The sequence below is a fragment of the Augochlora pura genome, chromosome 3, assembly GCF_028453695.1.
Source record: "Augochlora pura isolate Apur16 chromosome 3, APUR_v2.2.1, whole genome shotgun sequence".
Classification (NCBI taxonomy): Eukaryota; Metazoa; Arthropoda; class Insecta; order Hymenoptera; family Halictidae; genus Augochlora; species Augochlora pura.
Window position 1 is genome coordinate 10,136,417 of NC_135774.1, and position 20,140 is coordinate 10,156,556.

At 38.6% G+C, this 20,140-nt stretch overlaps 1 protein-coding gene across 1 annotated transcript in view; it reads right to left on the reverse strand.

Moving 5' to 3' along the window:
- Positions 1-20,140, reverse strand: part of Glurb (metabotropic glutamate receptor B) — a 259,577-nt gene that overhangs the window by 146,062 nt on the left and 93,375 nt on the right. The gene's annotated exons all lie outside the window — the stretch shown is intronic.

Consider the following 20,140-nt stretch of genomic DNA (forward strand, 5'->3'; position numbering starts at 1 on the left):
GAACCAGGAGGGATGATCCGTGAAAGCTTTCCGATCGTTATGCTCTGTGAAAAAAAAAACGCCGGACAGAGACCGGGGTTAGAATGATCGCGGGCACGCCGGGGCACAAACAAGCGTCCGTGGAATGGAAAGCGCAATTTCGACGTTGGCGAGACGCGGGGATAAAAGGGTGCGCCCGAGAACCCCCGACGCGGCCAACCCAATTTTCGACTCTCAATAACGTCGATCAAAAAACAGGGTGGTAGAAAAAGGAACGGTGTGCGAGGGGGGGGGGGGGGGGTTAGGGAAGAAAATAGCCGAGCGGAAAGAAATAAACGCCGGATGGGGGTAGCTGCTGATAGACGTCGGGCATTCCCGCGGATTCGATTCGATGCCGTTCGTTGCGTTTTCCCTTGCGCATTAAATGTACTAGGCCGTGAAATGCATTCCAGCAGATTTAATTTGCGATACAGTGGGCTTTGTGCGACGCAAGCTTGGTTAGATCACCTTCTGTTCGAGCTTTTAACGGCATTGTGTGCAGTCGCGATGAACCGCAATATGCCCGGCGAAAGTGTCCGGGGTGGGGTACCATCGATTTTTGCGTTCGATTACCGGAGATTTCGATTCCAGATGCGGGAACCAGTTGCTTTTTACGGTATTGTCGGTGTTCGCTTGGAGAATTAAAGTGTACGGTTTTATGGACGAATGGGTTGCGAGTGGAACGCTCCCGAATTGATCAGACGGCGATCTACTTACGAATTGGTATGATAAACGAAAATTCTAGTTTTATTCTGTGCATTTTAACATGTATTTGTTAGCGTTTTTTGTCACGATTGAATAGATATAACTCCTGAAAATTTTAATAAAATAGATTAAATATAGAGATTAATATATTTGTATAATATAATATCTATATAATAAATTAATCAAAGTAAATGTGTTAACAATGTATTTAACATGTTTTCACAATTACTAAACAATATGGTTAGTATGAAATTTTGAAGGGACAGTGCGTATTTAGTAGTATTATCCAGCATAGATCAGACACTGCTTCACTTTTGAATTTTATATTTCCACTTTTATAATTTCATTGTATTTCTCAGCTTTTAGAATAAATTATACTTCAACTCTTTGAAAAATATCACTGCTAAGTAGACTGCACCATAATAGATCAGACTTACTTGATTCAACCCAACTGAACCCTAAAAAACAATTAAACATCTCTAAATTTCTCAATAATTCTTTCACGATCTTTCCGCATCTCAATCAACATCTAAGTAGTATAATTTCATTTAAAACAGACATCCAGTGGAAAATATATATTTTCAGTCCTCCTTCAGTTAACCGGTGCGCCTCGTAACGTTGACGCGTACTCTCGCGGGATGAAACCCGATCCGTTATAACAAAATGAGCGAAGACTTTCAGCTCTCTCATAATTAAGTTGAATTTCACATAATGGAATGACCGAGCAATTTTGTAAAATGTGCTTTGGCAACCAGCAGCGAAATAACAAGTCCCTTTAGGGAAATCTTGTCTTTCGCAGCGGCGCGCAAGTAGATAAGTGGCATTAAAATGCTGCAACTGGTAACGCGAACGTAATTCCTGTCCGACAGCTACTATGTGGCATAACTAATGTGCAAACACGTGCAAGAAGATTTTGCTGTTTGCGGGTGACCGATCGAGCAACTTCTGCAACTTGTGCATCGCGCGTAATTATGTTTGCACGGAGAAACGTCATGGTTGCAGCTGCAAATCAGACTGCAGATGTTCTACCCGGTGGAATTGTCGCATTCAGAAATACATCTCTTCTCCGTGTCTCTCTTCTCGGTCCGTTCGTTCTCTTTCAATTTCTCGCTTCCTCGCGCTCTCTATCTAGCTCCCTCTTTCTCGCTTTCCCTAGTTTTGTCAATCTTTTCTGTTTCCGCTTTGTCCGCTCCTTCCCTCAATTCCTCTTCCCGTTATCTCTCCGTTCCTTGTTCCATTTTCACCCGCAACTCCGTTAATCTCTTTCTCCTCCGCACCTCGCTTTAACCTCGATGAAATTGTCTCGTTCCATACCATCCGCGTTTCTCCCAATTCCTGTTGCCGTCGTTACGGCAGAATTGCAGCATTCTCCCATTCAATAAAAGTTGAATCATCGACGGTGCAGCTTCGCGACCCTAATTGAAAATAATACCGTGCCTTTTGTCTCGTTCAACCGGTCAGCATCGAATACCCATCGTCGTCATAATACAGCCCCGAGATTTATAGACAGCATTCATCTTCGGGCACGAAAATGCTGCCCATTTGAATTTTATTGCTACACTGCTGGCCACTCTTGGCCGGCTGCCTTGTGCAGCCAATTCGTCCGACGACACGTCCTTTTGTCCGCGATGATTTAATGCTCGAATTCCGGTTATTGAAATATACGCTCGCCACGGATGAATTGCGAGGGTGATTAAAATCGATGCGCGAGGGGCCGTGCAACCCGAATCCCCCCTTGCGGAACATTGTTGCAAGGGTTTTTACTTCTCGGTAAAGGCAAGGCTACCGGATCGACCGGTAACTCACGTTCTCGCAATTTTTAAGTATGGCAGAAGATACCGCGGCGTATTCAATTATATTTTACACGGAACTCTGATCGATGATCATTCTTGTCTTCTTCTAGCTTCTTTTATCTGTCACTTTTATTTTCTTGCCAAGAATTCGTTCCCTCTGGAAATACGATTTTTATAAATATTCGACGGAGAAATATATCGATCGCAATTTATAATAGTTTAAAGATAAGAACTGCAATTTATGCTATTTAAGTTTCAAATTTTTTATATTTTTGTCTAAAGTTTTCTTCAATTTTTAATGTTGTGTCGTATAGATATTATTCAATTGATTTTATTCATTTCACTGTATTTTACAGTTACGTAAATTCATATAATAATAGTCAGCGTGATGAATTTAATTCATCTATGAGCATATGGTGCCATTATTGAAACTATCCGCTGTTAATGATGTAATTTTATGAGAATTAATACACCACGTGTTTAAATTAGAAATTTGTATAATTGAGAATACAATTACTGCATTCATCTAGTATCGAATAAAGCGAAGCTGACAAGGTTATGTCATAATTGATTTTATTCAAAATTTCACTGTATTTTGCAATTATGTAATTTCATATAATAATAGTAGACGCAATGGATGCATTGTATCTATAAGCATATGGTGCCATTATTAAAACTACCCACTGTTATCGATGTAATTTTATAAAAATCAATAGACGACGGGTACAAATTAAAAGCTGGTATAATTTAGATTACAAAATTTCTGCAGCGCAGAATTCATTTAGTATCGAATAAAGCGAAGCCGACAAGCCTCGCGATGATAAAATTATGGCATAGCATTAAACTCGGAAGTTCGAGAAAGGTCTGGTGAACGCGATATAAAACGAGGCACTGTTGTACAGCGTTTGATGAAAATTGTAAGAGACATTCCGAAGAGCGCACTTAATTACGTCGACGATATTTCCGAGTGCTTCGTTATCGCAACTCATAACAAAGTGTTCCGGATTCGAACGGAAAAGAAAAACTCGGAACTTTCGGCTTCCTTGTCCCGGGATTCATTGAACTTTATCGCATGGCAAATTACGTGTTCATTATCGCTAATTTCGTACGGAGTATTACGGATTTAACACGAAACTCATCTAGCAGACACGTAATGGCTCGCTACCGGCATTCGAATCGATACCTTATAGTCCATTTTCGCATTAGCCGATCGCGTGCCGGGTTAATGCTTAACGTAACCGGGAGATTGCGGCATGCGGTGAGCAGTCTGAAAGCTCGATGCGAGATCCGTGTGTTCACAGGTCATCAGAGATCATTCGTGCCCAGACATCGTCGGATCTAACAATTAAATCTCCTCTCGCGTTCGCGCGTATTTCTTCCTCGACGAACACCGAAACGCTTTCTCGACTCCTAAATTTATTTGGCGATCATTTTCTGACCAATCGAGAAACTTCTATGAACTTTTCTTACTGAAATCTATTAACACAGAGATTGCCAAATATTATTAATACGAAAATTCAATGTTAATGCCCTAAGAAAATAAATAATTAATCAATTAGTAATTGAAATAAATGAATAAGGAATGAACTAGTAATATAAATGAGTAATAAATGAACTATTAATATAAATGAATAAACAGTGCATTTATTAATACTTAAAATATATTAATAATGAATGAATTGATAATTAAAGTAAATGAGTTATGAATCAGTTAATAGTTTAAATGAACAAATGAATTGGTATTTTTAATTGATGAATAAAATCTAAAATAACATCATGATATGATGAACCTTTCCTGCTTTTTTTAAAAATATCGTTACATATCTTAATAATGGTAAATGAAATTTATCTGCATTTATTTCCATTGGGAACGTTTCAGTGTCATTATTAATCATACGTTTTCTGCATCGTCGCAGAAAATATCACAATTTAATGTCAACGTCACTATTGAAATAGCCGTGACATGTTCTTTCATATTCAAGGATGGATACGTTTCCATTGTAAAATCGAATCGATCGCAGATTGTATGGAAGCTGCCACCAGGTAAAGAATAGTCAAGGAAGTTGTTTTCTTGTTAGCAGCCGAGCGAAAGAAGTCCGGTAAAAGAGAAACGTTTCTGGAAAGGAAACTCGGAAGTAGAAACCGGGACGTCAAAAGATAACTGGAGGAAATATTTTTCTTCGTCAGTACTGATTGTTGCAGATAAAATGTATTTTCTATGTGGTTTAGTCTCGTTTGTGAAAATGATGCATGAAAATCCTGGTATTACTTTTAATGCGTCTATGTCGTGATCAGAATCTATCTTCTCGATGTGGCTTTTTAAAAGCACAATACTTTATACTTTTACGTTATTTATTGATGATGCACAGAAGGTAATATTATTGTATGAATGTAAATAATTTCAAGAATGTATAGATATAACAATTGTGAAAATGTAGAAATATAATAGATTATTGAATTATTTAAATGCAAAGGCTGCAGATATATACATGAATATAAAGAATCGTTGATATATAGAAATATAGAAATATAGAAATATAGATATATAGACATATAGACATATAGAAATAGAGAAATGTAGAATCATATAAATATAGCAATGTATTGTAGAAATATAGAAATATAGAAATATAGAAATATAGAAATATAGAAATATAAAAATATAGAAATATAGAAATATAGAAATATAGAAATATAGAAATATAGAAATATAGAAATATAGAAATATAGAAATATAGAAATATAGAAATATCGAAATATAGAAATATAGAAATATAGAAATATCGAAAAATATTATCGATCACACGAGCTTTTAAAGTTCGCCCAAAGCCTCGCCAAGCAGTATTCATACTATTCTTTCAGAAAAAATAGGAACGGCCGTAATATCCGTGTACAATGATCACCAAGCACAGTAAACCAATTAACACGTTCAACAGGCCATGATATTTCGAGGGGCGGCTCCGGAGCTTTCGAAACCTTTCAATGGCGTCCTCGTGAAAAATTAATCCGGCGCGGCGTAAGTTACTCCTCTCGTTCACTCTCGTGTTTGATTTTCGTTTCAAAGCTCTGCTGCTCCTCGCATCGAGAGCTATTAAAATTTTTTCTACCAACGACTGGGTCACGCTGTCTGTCGATTCATGCCAACGTCCAGAGAGACTCTCAATACTGTCTCGCGCTGGACTCACGATTTACTTAGGATGAAGCGTGGGACGCCGAGCGTAAAAGCAGAAGTAGGAAAGAGAGAGACAGTGAAAGAGACTGTGAGAGACAGAGAGAGGCAGAGAGAATGAGATAGAGAGAATAGCAAAGAATCGTACACGATAGAAAAGAATTCCTAATAGAGTTTATTGTGAAAAATGAAAAACTATGCAATTCATACCAATTGCATATGAATCATTTCTACAGAATTATACAAGTCTGATTCAGTTCCTACTTTCACCATTTTTTATTTGTTGTTCCCACGTTTCCTTAATCATTTCTAACACTAGATTTACAGGTTATTTAAGTATTCAATTAATATTTAAGTCAGAATGACTGGTCTTTAAAAGAAGTGCTTAGCGCTTTAGTTACTTTCAAGAAATTACAAAGAAAGTTGAATAACATTAATTGTAATACAAAAATAGATTTATAGATTCATTATCAATTGTTGTAGCTGCCCCAATGCCATTGCAATGCATAGAAACACACACCAGTCATTTTGTCTGATACTGGTATAAGTGTCAATAACAACAAATATATTTGTTACGAATACATATAAAATAATATGAAGTTCATAAAACTGTTTCTTTAGTTGCGGCTACAAAAGTCGTGACATCATTTCGGAAAGAAAATGTTACATGCAGTAGGATGTTTGAATTGAAATTGCAAAACCAGTTATTTTGGTCTGGTAAATCTAGCGCTAACTAAACAACACTATCGCCTTTCTACATTTGCAACGTTACATTTGCAAAGCCAGTTTACTTAGAGGATACATAGAGAAGTGTCACAACCGTTCCGTGTCCCTAAAACTGAAAGTCCCAAGACTCTCAGGATCAGAACAACAGATTCCGGAGGAAACTCCGTGCAACCCCGTCGAAGTCAATAAAAGATCGATGCCTTGGCAAAGGATATTCGGTCACGGAGTGAACTCAGGCCCGTAAAACTTCGGTTCGCAACCGACAAGTAGTTTTATTGAAAGCTTCCTTGGCTACTAACGTTTATTTCCATGCCGCCGAGACCGCGCAACTAATAAAACATCCATATCCGTGTAACGCTTCGCGCAAGATCCATTTACGAACATCGGCCATTGTGACGATACTCGAAAACGGTTCGAGATCCGAACCGAGTCGATTGGCAAAGTCGATGAAAATCGACGGATGTATGCACCCAAACCGTGTTGGGATCCGCGAATCCCGTATCCGGCGCTCGATACATCCAGCCACCCGCGCACAAAGCGCCGTGCACGAGCACACCTACAATGCACTGTGTACAGCGGCCAATAAAATCTCGGGATATCTGCATAACCGCTCCGATACGTTCCACGATCCCGCGGAGTGGCTAGCCTACGGTAAAATCCTCGTAACACCTGTTACTACTTCCTGCTTGCGGTATCGAATATTAGCCAGCCGGGGAACTTCGAGGAACTGTAAACTGGTTTTTGGTTAACTTCGCAATCGGACTTAGCTATCCTGTTTTCCATCGCTTTGTGCAGTTCGATTTAACGAAACGAGCTCGTTTGTACTCTTATCGGGAGTACGAGATGCAAATCAGCGAAATGCGGCAGGAATTTGTTCGAGTAATTTTTGGGGATGGGAATGATTATGATGCAGAAGGAAATTTCCTTGTATTTTTGGATCGTTGATTTTGTTATATTTGTGGTTCGTTGATTGAATTACGTTGTATTTGTGGATCATCTTAGTGAATTTATCTGGCAATTTAATTAGGTTTTAATGCCTTGAAATTATTTCTTAATAGATTTGTTATATTAATTTTGATCTGTTTGAAATAAACGGTGAATTTTTACAGGATTTTAAAGTTTGGAGAACATTATAATATAAAAATATATTTTAAGTTGGTAATTACATAAATTTCATTTGCATTTCAAATGTTCATTCCATGTGCGCTAATTCACGTAATATTAATTGTATTTAATATTTGTCTTTCATACAGCATATGGATGTGAATTTCTCAGAAGTCTTTCTTATATTAAAAAATATTAAGAAGATTGATTACTACAGCCGAGATGGAAGTATGAAATATAATACATTGTTTTCTTAATTAAACGTTAAAGGGGAGGTTCAAGTACGTGGAAATAACTCGCGGAAAGTAATGTAACCGAGCCGCGATTAAAGTTTTCTAATTGAAAGCGCCTCTGAAACTCGAAGCTTTTATACGAACGGAATAATAAACTTCTTTTACACTCCGGCGAACCTATAGAGCGTAATAGTTTTCCGTTTCGACGTATTGAGAAATCTCTGGGGGGGGAGGGGAAGTACCGCGGCATAGTTTAACAAGGTAATAAGGAGAGGGTTGCCTGCAAAATTTTTAATGATCCGCCTCCTCCGTCGATAATCCCGTTAAATTTTCTTGATTTTAATCGGCGAATCGGATTAAATCATTATATTTCTGTATTGCCGGGATTTAATTATTGGTTCCCTATAATGGTCCGAGATTTCACCGGTATTATTGGATTAAATGGACCCTGGTCGGAGATTACTCCGGAATATTTCAGTCTAGTTAATACCTGATTAATATCTGTAATACGCGCGCCAGACGCGGTGAACTTTTAACATTCGCAATCGTCCGGATCGGTTATCTGCTCGGTTTTACACTTTTAACATAATTTCGCTTGTATCCGGAGCACGCGAAAAATTCTGTGAAATTTCGTTAGCGTAGTACCAGCCGCGTTAACGTCGGGAGTCGGGTTTAACCCTTTCCTTACGGCAGTCCGCGCCGCCGGAGTGACGCCCCTGTACGGGTCACCGCGCCGCGAAGTGTACACTTTGCTCGTCAGTAGTCTTCGATATTCCGATTAACGTTTTTCAACGCCACTTTGTGATTGACTTGTATGTACATTCTTTTAAGAGCTACATAACAACTATTACATCGTATTATAGGAATATACATCGATTAGAGTCAACAGTTGATTATACGTCGACTTATATAGTCAACAAATAGGTCGGCACCCGTACCCACGGGTCGTCGCACGGATGTCGTCTATAGGCGACACTCGTACACACAGGTCGTCGCGCGGATGTCGCCTATAGGCGACACTCGTACACACAGGTCATCGCGCGGATGTCGCCTATAGGCGACGCTCGTAGCGAAAGGGTTAAATACGTCAAAGCGATCCCGTATCTGTAATTGTTCCGTGTTCGGCAAAAATCAACGATCAACGAACTTAATTAGTAGGCTGCCAAGATTACGCGTTTTTGACAGAAACGAGTTCATCGATTGACGAACGATAAGCTTTTTAGAAGTTTATGAACACCGCTGCATAATTTGCGAGAGTTATCAGTGTTGGGTCGTCACGTGGTCATCCGTTATAGCGACGAATTGTGACGCTATATAAGTGGAATTTAACCGGAATTTAATTCAAAAAATTTATTTATTTAGCTTAGTACTATGTTACACCTTTGATCGGGAGGTCTAATATCCTCGAATTTTAAAACTATGCTAGTCCGAAAATGTTCTGCCGAGGTCTTATTGAAGCAACAATATTTTAACAAAGACGGAAAAATTCCTCTAGATGTGATATCGTCGTGCTCACCGCTGCAAACTAATGTCGAACTTACCCTCTTTTACCCTTTCTTACCCTTCGGAACCTTTCCTTTTTTATGGCACGCCTTTGCTATTGAGTCCAAGAGAAGCGAAATCCCAAAGTTAAGCAACAAAGCATGCAGTCTCTGTGCAGAAAAATGACTTCAAGTCTAAATTGCATACCAGCTATTAATAAAAAATCCTAATCTCAAAAATAGCCAGCTATATACGTCCATATCATAAGGAATATCATTGCTGACCATTAACACTCAGCGCTATTGAAAACAGAGCCAAAGGATTCTGTTTCGCAGATCTCGCCGCGCCACGGCCGAGTTAATATTACTAATTGCACGGCGGATATAGTGAATCACGCGAGTTTGCATCCGCTTGCGGCTAGAATAATTAGCCCCGGAGCCGGTTGACGGTGCCTTGTTTAGGGTCGGCGAAGTTACTTCCGGTTTCGAAACCGAGCAATCCTATCGAACACGGGAAAGTTCGGTTTACCGGTTCGAATCCCCCTCACCCCACTTGGGACCTCGAGGTTAATTCCGACTGTCAAGATCATGTGTGCGTGGTCCGTGGTGGGAGATGGCTGCGCGACCTTGACAAGTCAATTTCCTCGGTCTCTGAGCATGATATTCGAAAGCGAATCGAACGAGTCACGTCTCTCCCATAACATCCGTCTCGATTCGGTGTCTTCTTCGACGTGATCGACCATTCGAAATACGTGCCATTGTAATTCATTGTGTTCGCCGATTGACTTATCACTGTCCCGTATTTTCTTTCGTCTGGATGACTGGAAATTTAATGCTGGACAGTGTCGCGAAATACGCGAGATGAATTTGTTGTATTACTTTTTGAAATTATGTTATGTTTAAACTCTTCTCGTAGATATTAATATTTTTAATCATTTGTTTCCAGTATTTATTGTTTGACTATTAATGGTACAATTTTCTGTGTTTGTGTTTTACATTATCAAAAGTTTATTTGTTGCGTGTTAAGTTATACAATTTAATCCTTTCCTACACTAGTCTGTTGTGATCAGATAATTTAGATTTGACGTTTACCTGAATTGTTATCTTTGGTCTCGATTCTTGAATAGCATTTTTATTTTTGTAACAATTATAATAGTCACTTTCTGTATTATTTTTACGTTACGGTACGATAATTTAGATTTAACATTTACCCCAATTGCTATCTTTGGTTTCAACCACTGAGTACCATTTTTATTCTTATAACATTTACAACAGTCACTCGACGCATTATTTTTATGTCACATTATTCCCTCAGTTTTCGTTCCATGTTTTATCGTTATTTCGATTTCAAGCGTAATATCGTTAATTCACAGGAACTGTGCTGCATTAGAATGTACTTTATTCTGCGGCATTACGTACCCGATCGTTGAAATTCCATTTTTTAATTATTCGTTTCACGGGCAAAATATTAATTCGCCCACGACCCAGTTCCGTCGCGGACTGTTAATACACATTCGATATTTTCCATTCTGTACGCGCATGCAAATAATGCTTGCAGTGATCGTGTTGATCCGCTTGATTGAGTGCTCTTTGCTGACAGTGTTATCGTGTTTTTCCAATATTTATTGCTTGAAAATAAAAGTTGCTCCCCTGTTGTAAGCACGAACGGATAAATCGCAAAAATATCCCGGCCATTGTTCCCGATCTTTCTAGTGTTTTATTGAACTGCGCGATGATGCTATCCATCATGCGTTACATTAGACAAGATAAAGCTGATTTCTTAAAGAAGTACGCGTATGAACATCATTGCAGAGTTTTAAAAATTTTATTGGGTATTTATTTTGACTTGTTCTTGCGAAGGGAACTTTCTATGTTGAAACTATAACACAAAAGTTGACGCACGAGTTTTTCTCGTAGCTTTTTTACATTTCTAACAAAAGCATACTTTTCTTGAAATGGGACAAATTGGAACAGCTATACAAAATTTCAAACAAATGTGGCAACTTTCTACATCGAAATGCTTTTACAGAGGAAAGACTTTTCTTTAACTCTTCGGTGCACTGTGGGATTAAAAATGTCTCTCATGTTTGAAGTACGGTAGCGCATGGTGGGACATTTTCAGACCCACCTGGTAATATTGCAATAGCTGCATGCGCACAGCTTTGTGTTTAATAGTTAAGTCTATATTATATTTAAGTCCCATTCTATAACAATAAATTTGATTGAATTATTATTTCATTCTGTTTTCATGTTATGCGATTCCTTGGTTAATCAAATCATACCAATTTTGTTTAATTCAAAATGCAACAAGATTTCTGTGCACGGATCTATTTATTCTCTGAAATCCTAGAAAGTGTTAAAATGCCTCGAAGAGTCAAAACGAGCTCTTAGAAATGACCGTCCTACATTTCCGCGGCCTGTCACCGCCTTTTAAACGTAGCCGTGTTTCTTCAATTCTACAAACCAGTTCGCGTCGTTCGCCGCGTTTGACGCAACGCCGCGTCGCATGATTAATTGTGGCTCGTTACCCGTGCGTCGCCCATTTGACAAGGTTTAGCTGGCAGCAACACGGACCTCGACAAGCAGAGTTAATGCCTTTAGCCGCCACCATACTAATGAAGTTAAGGTTACGAACGACAGTGTCGATGCGACCAAGTTGCGCCCACAAGTCCACATTAAGTTAATTGCCGGCGTCGTTCCGTAAGCCGTTCCTCCCCCCCCCCCCCCCCCCCAGAGAGTCGGGCGGATATCGCGTAACGGTCGTGTAATCCGCGGGACCGGAAACTGAATATGCAACAGATTTACCACGTGGCTGCCGGGCGAGGAATCGTTCCCGGAGAAATTATTTCGAGCCTGTCGCGCGCGGGCTCGAGGCTCTCCGGGAATGCCAGTTTGTTGTCGCATGGCTGAGCGACACACAGGCTGCGAATTATTTCGCAATTTCCTCCGTTGGTCGCCTTATCCTGACCGCGGGAAACTTTTCATCGACCGACGCGCCCGAAAGTTCCCCGCAAAGCCGCGGAAAATTGACCTAAATAATGGGAAATTAGACTCCCGGCTACTGGCGCCGAGTTTCACGGTAAACAGACCGCGGAGTTTACGCGTTCGAAACAAAAATTAGCGTTCGGTTTTTCGGATAGTAATTTAGCTTTTTAACGACGGGGCTTTTTGCAACGTTATTAGAAAAATCTGTGACGAATATTTAAACAATGCGATCCGTGGATCTCGGTGACTGAAATGGATACTAAACAGTTTATATCTACGACGTGAAATAGTAAATATTTAATGAGATGAGAAACTTAATTCAGTTTTAAATATCTAGTCTTTCTCTAGAATTGAAAAATCATAAAACTTTAACACGTTCTATGCCGAACTATTTTTACTCGACTCTTCACTCTAACCATTTGTTATTCTATTAAAACTTGCTATATTATCTGTAATTATGAATAATCATATATAATAATAAGACAAATTCATTACAATTCATTCTTGTGGTGGAAATTAATTCTTTAATTCTAGATTTGCTGTAAACTATTTTTCAGCCTATTAAATAAATATGCAAGCATCTACGATGGTACACGTTGCACAGAATGTGTTGATATAGCAATTTAAGACATAATTATAAAGGTAAAATTATCACAAATTTACTGATTACTACTTTACACAGCGAAATGATCAATCTCGAGAGAAATTCGAGTCATTTAATCCACTTCTGAAATAGTTATGCGATTCTAGAGGGCGGCGGAACAATCTTTTCGACCCAGCGCACGTTTCAGAAATGACACATCATTGCGGAATCCCCGACTCCAGGAGCTCGTTAATTTTCTATACGGCCCCCAGCATTCATTAATTAAAGACGTACGAATTAGATTCGCGTGTTGAACGCGAATTAAATACGAAGCGGCCGGGTCACGGCGAAATTACCTCCGGGCTAGAAAGTCTGCGGGCGCAACTCGTTCGGGTTTTACGTGTTTGGTATTGGCGTGGCGGAACAGTCTCGAACCCGAAGCAGCGCGGGATATTTGTCGGATGATTCATTATGGACGGCACGTAGCGCCTGTAAGTTTCGCGGAGCGGACAGAGATCGGGCGTGGCCCCGCTGATTTATCACCGAAAATAGAGCAGCTGATTTCATACTTAAATCGATCAGCTTTTGGTGTAGACGCGCTCGCTCCGCCGATGGCCCGGATAGAGGCGAACGTTTCATTCGATTACGAGCGCGGCGACGTGACGCGCGCGATCGCGTCGGCGGACGGGCGACTGTGCCCCGCGCTCGGATATCGTAACGAGACTGATTTACATCGCCAAGGCGAGACACAGCGCCGTTAACGACTTAACTGGCCCATTAAGCTGACCGAGTAACTCCCGCTAATACCCGACATCCAATTATCTACGAAAATGAAGCATTTAACGGGACCTTATGGCAACACGATATTGCAATCCGATGACTCCGCGGCGTTGTTAATTTCCCGCTGGGTAAACCAGCCCTGATTCCGTGGAATTTACTTCCGCCTTTTGTGATCCCCTATGGCGGACTTATGGCTGACTGGTTGCTGGATATTGCGAGAGAAATGGATACTCAACGACGAAAATTATGAGACTTTAGATACTATTAAAATTTAAATAAAATTTCGTATTTTATGTTTCGTGTTTTATACGGTAAATATACGTTAGTCAAAAGCGTTGATTATTGCAAGTATTATCTAGTGAATAGCACAAATAAGAAAAATTAAAAGGAAATAACATCAAACGTTCACTACTTTTCAATTTTTGTAATTATGTGTTTAGAATTGTTGCCTTCTAGGTTTCAGTAGAAATTATCATATGTGTCAAAAGATCGATATAATTATTTAATAATTATTGTTACCGTTTTGGAGCTATTTTCATAATAAGAGTATAATTATAGCAATTATAATATTATAATAGTCGATGATAATTATGCAATTATGTTTGAACAGTAATTCACGAATTTGAAAATGATTTCGGCAATGCACAATTAAAAGGAAGTAGTACAGCAGTGCCATAGTCAGACATGTATCGATTAAACCAGTAGACTATGCTCGCACGTGTGAAACATGCTTGAAGAGTTGTTCCTTAGATCATCTAGACTATGCACCTTCAGAAAACTTTTACAATAAAGAAAAGCAACATGCGAGTAGCATATCACACCATTAGGCAAACACAGGAGAAGCATTTGCTAAAAGCCTTTTACCATTTCTAAAATTCATAAAGCTAGCCTCTATGTTATCGTACGCATAGCATTATTACAATGAAGCCATTAAAAGGCCAGTGAAGTAGAATGTTCCCACATGAATCAGACGTACCTTATCTGGCCGTAAACTTTACACTTTTCCTCTTATCCTTACGGTGTCAAAAATATTTTACTGAATTAAATTGTTATGCTCAATTATATTATAATTATTAAATTAATCAATATTATATAATTATTAGATTCGTGATAAACATTTTGAATAAAATTCATCTTTTCTTTATTTAGTTATCTTAAATCGAAATGAAATAAAATTACAATAAATATGGATTTGTTAACTTTTGTAACAATATAAGCTTCCTGAATGGAAATACTACTTCTCAATTTGCATTAGTTCCTTCATATTGTATATGAATAATAAGACTAACAACAACATATAATTTCGTTAAAAAATGCTCAGTAAGCATTTAGAAATAAATAATATTGATTTAGGTCAGGGCACCTAATCTATAATATTTTCTTGTTGTTTAGACTTCCACCTTTAATTTAGTAAGAAAATCGTATCAATAACTTAGTTAGTTTCATTTTCATCCCAGTTTAAAAATGAAAGAACGAGACGCGCATCTCAGACATATTTTATTCTTCTATTTCCAAAAATAAAGCAAGAACATGTTGCAAGCGCACGAGAAATTATGTGAAGTATACACAGATGAAGTCGTAATACAAAGATAGTGTCAAAATTGATTTACCTGATTGAAAAAGGTTATATTTTTAAGCAAAAGTTTCAAATTTTCCTTCTTACTCAAAATCCACAACACTTAGTTGGCAACGCAATAGTATCAAATATACACAAATGTAACACTCTTATAACTACTGAGCAATTTAATTGCATCAGAGCGAAGAAGCTGTAATTCTACGTAATCGTGTAATCGTGTAATTCTACCATACCGTTTCCACGGAGATCGTTTACCCTGCATAGTGATGCACAATTTCAACAAGATCCTCAACAAATACCTAAAATTCCTCGGGAACGTCGCGCTGGGTCAACCGATAGAGTCGTCGTATCATAGTCGCGAAAGTGTGGAACGCACTTGCCGATCTAATTACCCCGAAACTATTTTCTAGGACGCAATATCTCCGGGCTTGGTCCATAAAGATGGCGTTAAGTATGCGCGCTCTATTCGTCAAAGTGTCCGGCGACGCGTGGATCAGTGCCGACGCGATGCCTCGAACTTGTTGAAAGCGACACCCCGACGGTTTAATACCGAGCTTTAAGCCGGCGGAAGTAAGAGGATATGTGTGCACGCCGATATACAGCGGGCTTTTAAATGACGTTCTGGCTCGGCGAAGTTTCGAACACGGCCGGATCACGCGCCGATGTTCTCTCTCTCTCTACGCGACTGTCCAAAGCAATATCACGTTTTCCGTATTAATGTTATGCAACTGCGGAGTCTCTCTTCCCTCAATTAAACGGAGACGGTACTGAAACGGGGACCTCGCCGACACGTTTCCTGACGGTTCCATCACTTTCCTCAAGTAATTTCCGCGGAGAACGAAACCGCCACTCCAGCAATCAAGACCATTACCGCCTCGGCAGGGTAAAGAATTTAGGGGTTGATCTTTATCGCTCTTTCTATCTCTCTTTCTCTGCCTCTCTCTTTCTACTCCCGTTTCAGCACTGTAAATAATTTATAGAGCTACTTTCCTCGAATCAGGATCCTGCTAAGTTGTTGGGAAAGAGTTTCGGATTATTCCACGCACGTTTATACTTTCTCGAGCGTTTAATAATCGCGAACGTTTTAATAAATCGCTTCGAATAGAGTGAGGAGGTTTTAATAATGAAATTTAATAACATCTCGCGAGGCTGCTAGTTTCGAGTAAACGAGCTTCTCTCGAATATAACGGAGGTATTAGATAGATTGTTAACATCCAAAATTGCTAAATTCTAGATTAATGAAAAATACAAGTGATAAATATGTAAATAATAAAAGATGTAATTTTAAGAAATAATTGTTAGGCTAAACAGAAAACTGTGCAAGTGTAGATTATTTTTATCAAATTTCTATGCCTGAGATTTGTGCTTAGATCTTAATTTTATATTTCATATTATTAATAGAATATTATTATTCACAAAAAAATCTAATTCTCGTTTATTATTCACATAGAAGGTCTGAGAGTATATAAATAATTCACGTTCAGTATGTAGTTAACAGGTGATTCACGGTTACTTGATTATGCGAAGTGCATTACGCGTTAAATATTTCTCGGCTTCGTTTTTTATCTCCGTTCGAGTATGTTGTAAGTGGAGAGTTTTAAAAATCGCTCGAAAAATGTGCATTTAGATGAGAGAATCCCCTTGAGAAATTACCTTCGCCGGGTATCATATTTCAGTGGAATATCCCTGTCTATGGCAGACATCAGACTCTAGCCCGCTAATGGGTTTCTCAATATCCTTCCAGGCCGAAGATACCCCCATGAGCAAACATCCCCGTTGACGACAATAAGAATCAAACGAGATCTTCGAAACGCTTGAATCGAAAGAACCCATTTACCTCTTAACAGGAGCTAACGAGATAACTCGTTCATTCATCTGAATTTTGTAACTACTTTACATTAATTTTGACAAACGAATCCTCTTGTTTTAATCCTTTGCATTATGACTTCGTTCACGCTGCGTTGATTAACACTTATTTGTTCTTAATACTGTTCTTGATAGGGGTGGATGATTTTTATTTATTCTGTTGTCTTTATTTACTTCTGTTTTTAGAGTTTGATAATAGAAGAATTTATTTTTATTTCGATTTAGAAGAGATTAATATTTTATTATGAATATTTTAATAAAATTAATATTTAGATGGGAGATAAAATTAATATATTAAGAAGTTCAGATTTAGTAGATTTTGTATGGAATTTTTATCATGAATCTGACTCGTTATTATAGTGCAAGGGGTTAATATTGCGTAGAATTTTCTGTAAAAACACGAGCTTTCGAGCAAATCTGTCTAACAACAGAATGGGAAAATAAATATTTCCTTAATAATTATTTAGATTATAACAGAGAGGTGGTGCTAAAGCTTGTTGATCTAAACATATACTTCTATTTCAAAAATTAACAGACTCACATATAGACGAAATTTTCGTGGTAATTATTAGACTGTGGATTTTATGAACTTGCAGGAAAAACTTTCATTATATCACAATTATTAAAAGAAAAAATATAGTCCGAACTGTTTAATATAAGAGTTGACCAAAATTTGTATTTTTCATAAAATTTCGCAATCTAGTAATTATTGAAATAAAAGAAAAGGAGGTATGATTTAACAAAACGAATACCAGATAAAGATTAAAAAATCGCTAAATTATATTGTCCAAAATAACTAGTGCCACCAGAAATAAAATTTCTGCACGTGCTCAACAATATCCAAGAACAATTGTCAGTACCTTTCACACAGATACAACGCCCATATAAAAATTCTCTTGGACACTACAATTTCTTGTCCGCGACTAAACAAAGCCTCTCCCGGCGAACACAATACCTCCATTAGCATAAACGCGCGCCCACAATATTAAGAGTATTTTATTGTCGTACCAGAATACATACTCGTGCGGAGGGTTCTCGTAGTAACGCGTGGCTCGTAAAATTTTTTTAGAAGCGCAGCGAAGAAGGGAAAAGCCGTCCCTCGGCCTTGGAAACAGTTCTATATACTCGGAGTTATACAGAGTGCGTGCTCAAGATAAATTTCCCCCTGGTTCGGAATGCGTACGTGCGTGGTGTTGACCCTGATGGAAATTTCATGGCCACGAGAATGAAGTTTCATCGAGTGGGCTTTACGGGTCACATTTCCCTTCGGCTTGTCGAAGACTACGGGGCGAGGAAGGAGGGAGATAGGGAGGATGGAGGTAGGGAGGATGGAGGGATAGAGGATCGGATTCGGTCGGGGTTTCGATATTCTTCAAGCTCGTAAAAGAAAGCTGACAAAGTTGCGGGGGCGTCGGCGGCGTGGCTTTCTTCGGGCGATATACGGGACACGTCGTTTCTTCGGCGGCTAAAGGAGCCACTTTTCGACGCTCGTAGACAGCCGAATGGAACTAATGGTCGCGATACGGTTCTCCCTTTGAAATCCGACTTCGTCCCCCTTCTTTTATCTGCGTGAATCCGTTATCCATCCCCCCGATTTTATATCGCCTCGTAATAGAACGCAATAATCCGTTACAGCTTGCTGCGAGCATCCTGTTCGCGTTTAAGGATCCTGCTGTATTTCGCGTGAATATGTCTGCAAAGTTTAACGGCGGAGCGTATGAAAATAGTCCACGTGCGAAAATAAATCGAGAAAGGACATCCGTTTCTTTCTATTTGCGAGTTTATTTTTCAGAAAAGAACTACTGGATACTCGAGAAGTGGAATTGATATGTCACGATCAGGCATGATAACGTGGCATGATTTTTCAAACAGTATGGAATTCTAGTCGTTGTATTGATTTTCATAATTTTTTGGTGAGCTTTAGAAATAGTTTTATAAGTAGAATAGGTGCGTATTACTCAGACGGAAAGGCTAAGTAAATTACAGAATATGTATTTAATATTTTTTAACGTGGTTTTGATTTTTCTTGAACGATTTTTCAAAGCATTTACAGACTTCTAAGTAGTATTGTCATGTATCAATTCGATATAACTTTGATAAATAACAGACTGCAGTTAATATTAATTTATAATTAATAACAGACATTGCTCCATGTATTTAACTATTCGTAGATGATTTTTAAGAATATTTTTAGACGCTTAAGTAGAATTAGTCCACATAAATCAGACGTAAACCCTGCAACAGACAGGACGCACGCAATGCTAAATTTCGCGGACGAATCCGAGTTCCCGTTCTTAATAGATGTTCGAGGCGCGATTAATACTGACTTTCGCGTAACTGTGCGACGAGAATGCTCTTAATGCGGATCATGGTTATATAGGACGCTCCAGCGCAGATATAACTCCACAAGCGTAGTAAATCTATATCCAGCCACACTGAAGCTATCTGATGGCTGACTTACTTGTTTAATTCAACAGAAATAATTAATACGAGCGTCGCCGTAGTTATTTAATCTGCGTTCTTCTGTCGGAGATACCCTCTGTTCGATAGACGGGAGGAAGGTCAGGCATTAATCACTCGGAGGATCGATGATGTATTAGTAATACTATTCGGAAAATCAGGTTTCTGGGCGAGAGGAATGTTTCGAAGTTTCGAGCAATTATTGAGGCAGAGATTAGACCGCTAGGAACAGCCGCAAAGTGGAAAGTTCCTGCGCAGGTCAGACATCATGTGTCAGACGAATTCATCTGCCGCGATTGAAACTTGAACTGCTTATGGATCCTTGTTCGGTTTGGGATCAAACTGTCTGAAATTGTTTGCCATTTCAGACAGGAATTCAATAGCATACACAGTTATTTTATTTTAATTTATAATTGATAGTTTCGACGTTTGTTATTTTAATCACAGAAGCATTTTTAATTATTTTGTGAGCAATTATTCTGTACCTTCAAGGTAAGTAGTATATGTACGCATTAATCGGACACGTTTCTTTTTATTCTAATTGTACGATTGAAAGCTTTGAAGTTTGTTATTCTAGCGAGAGGAATATTCATTATTAAAATCTATTTAATAAATAATTTAATAAGTAGATTAGTCAGATATAAATAACATTTCTATAAAT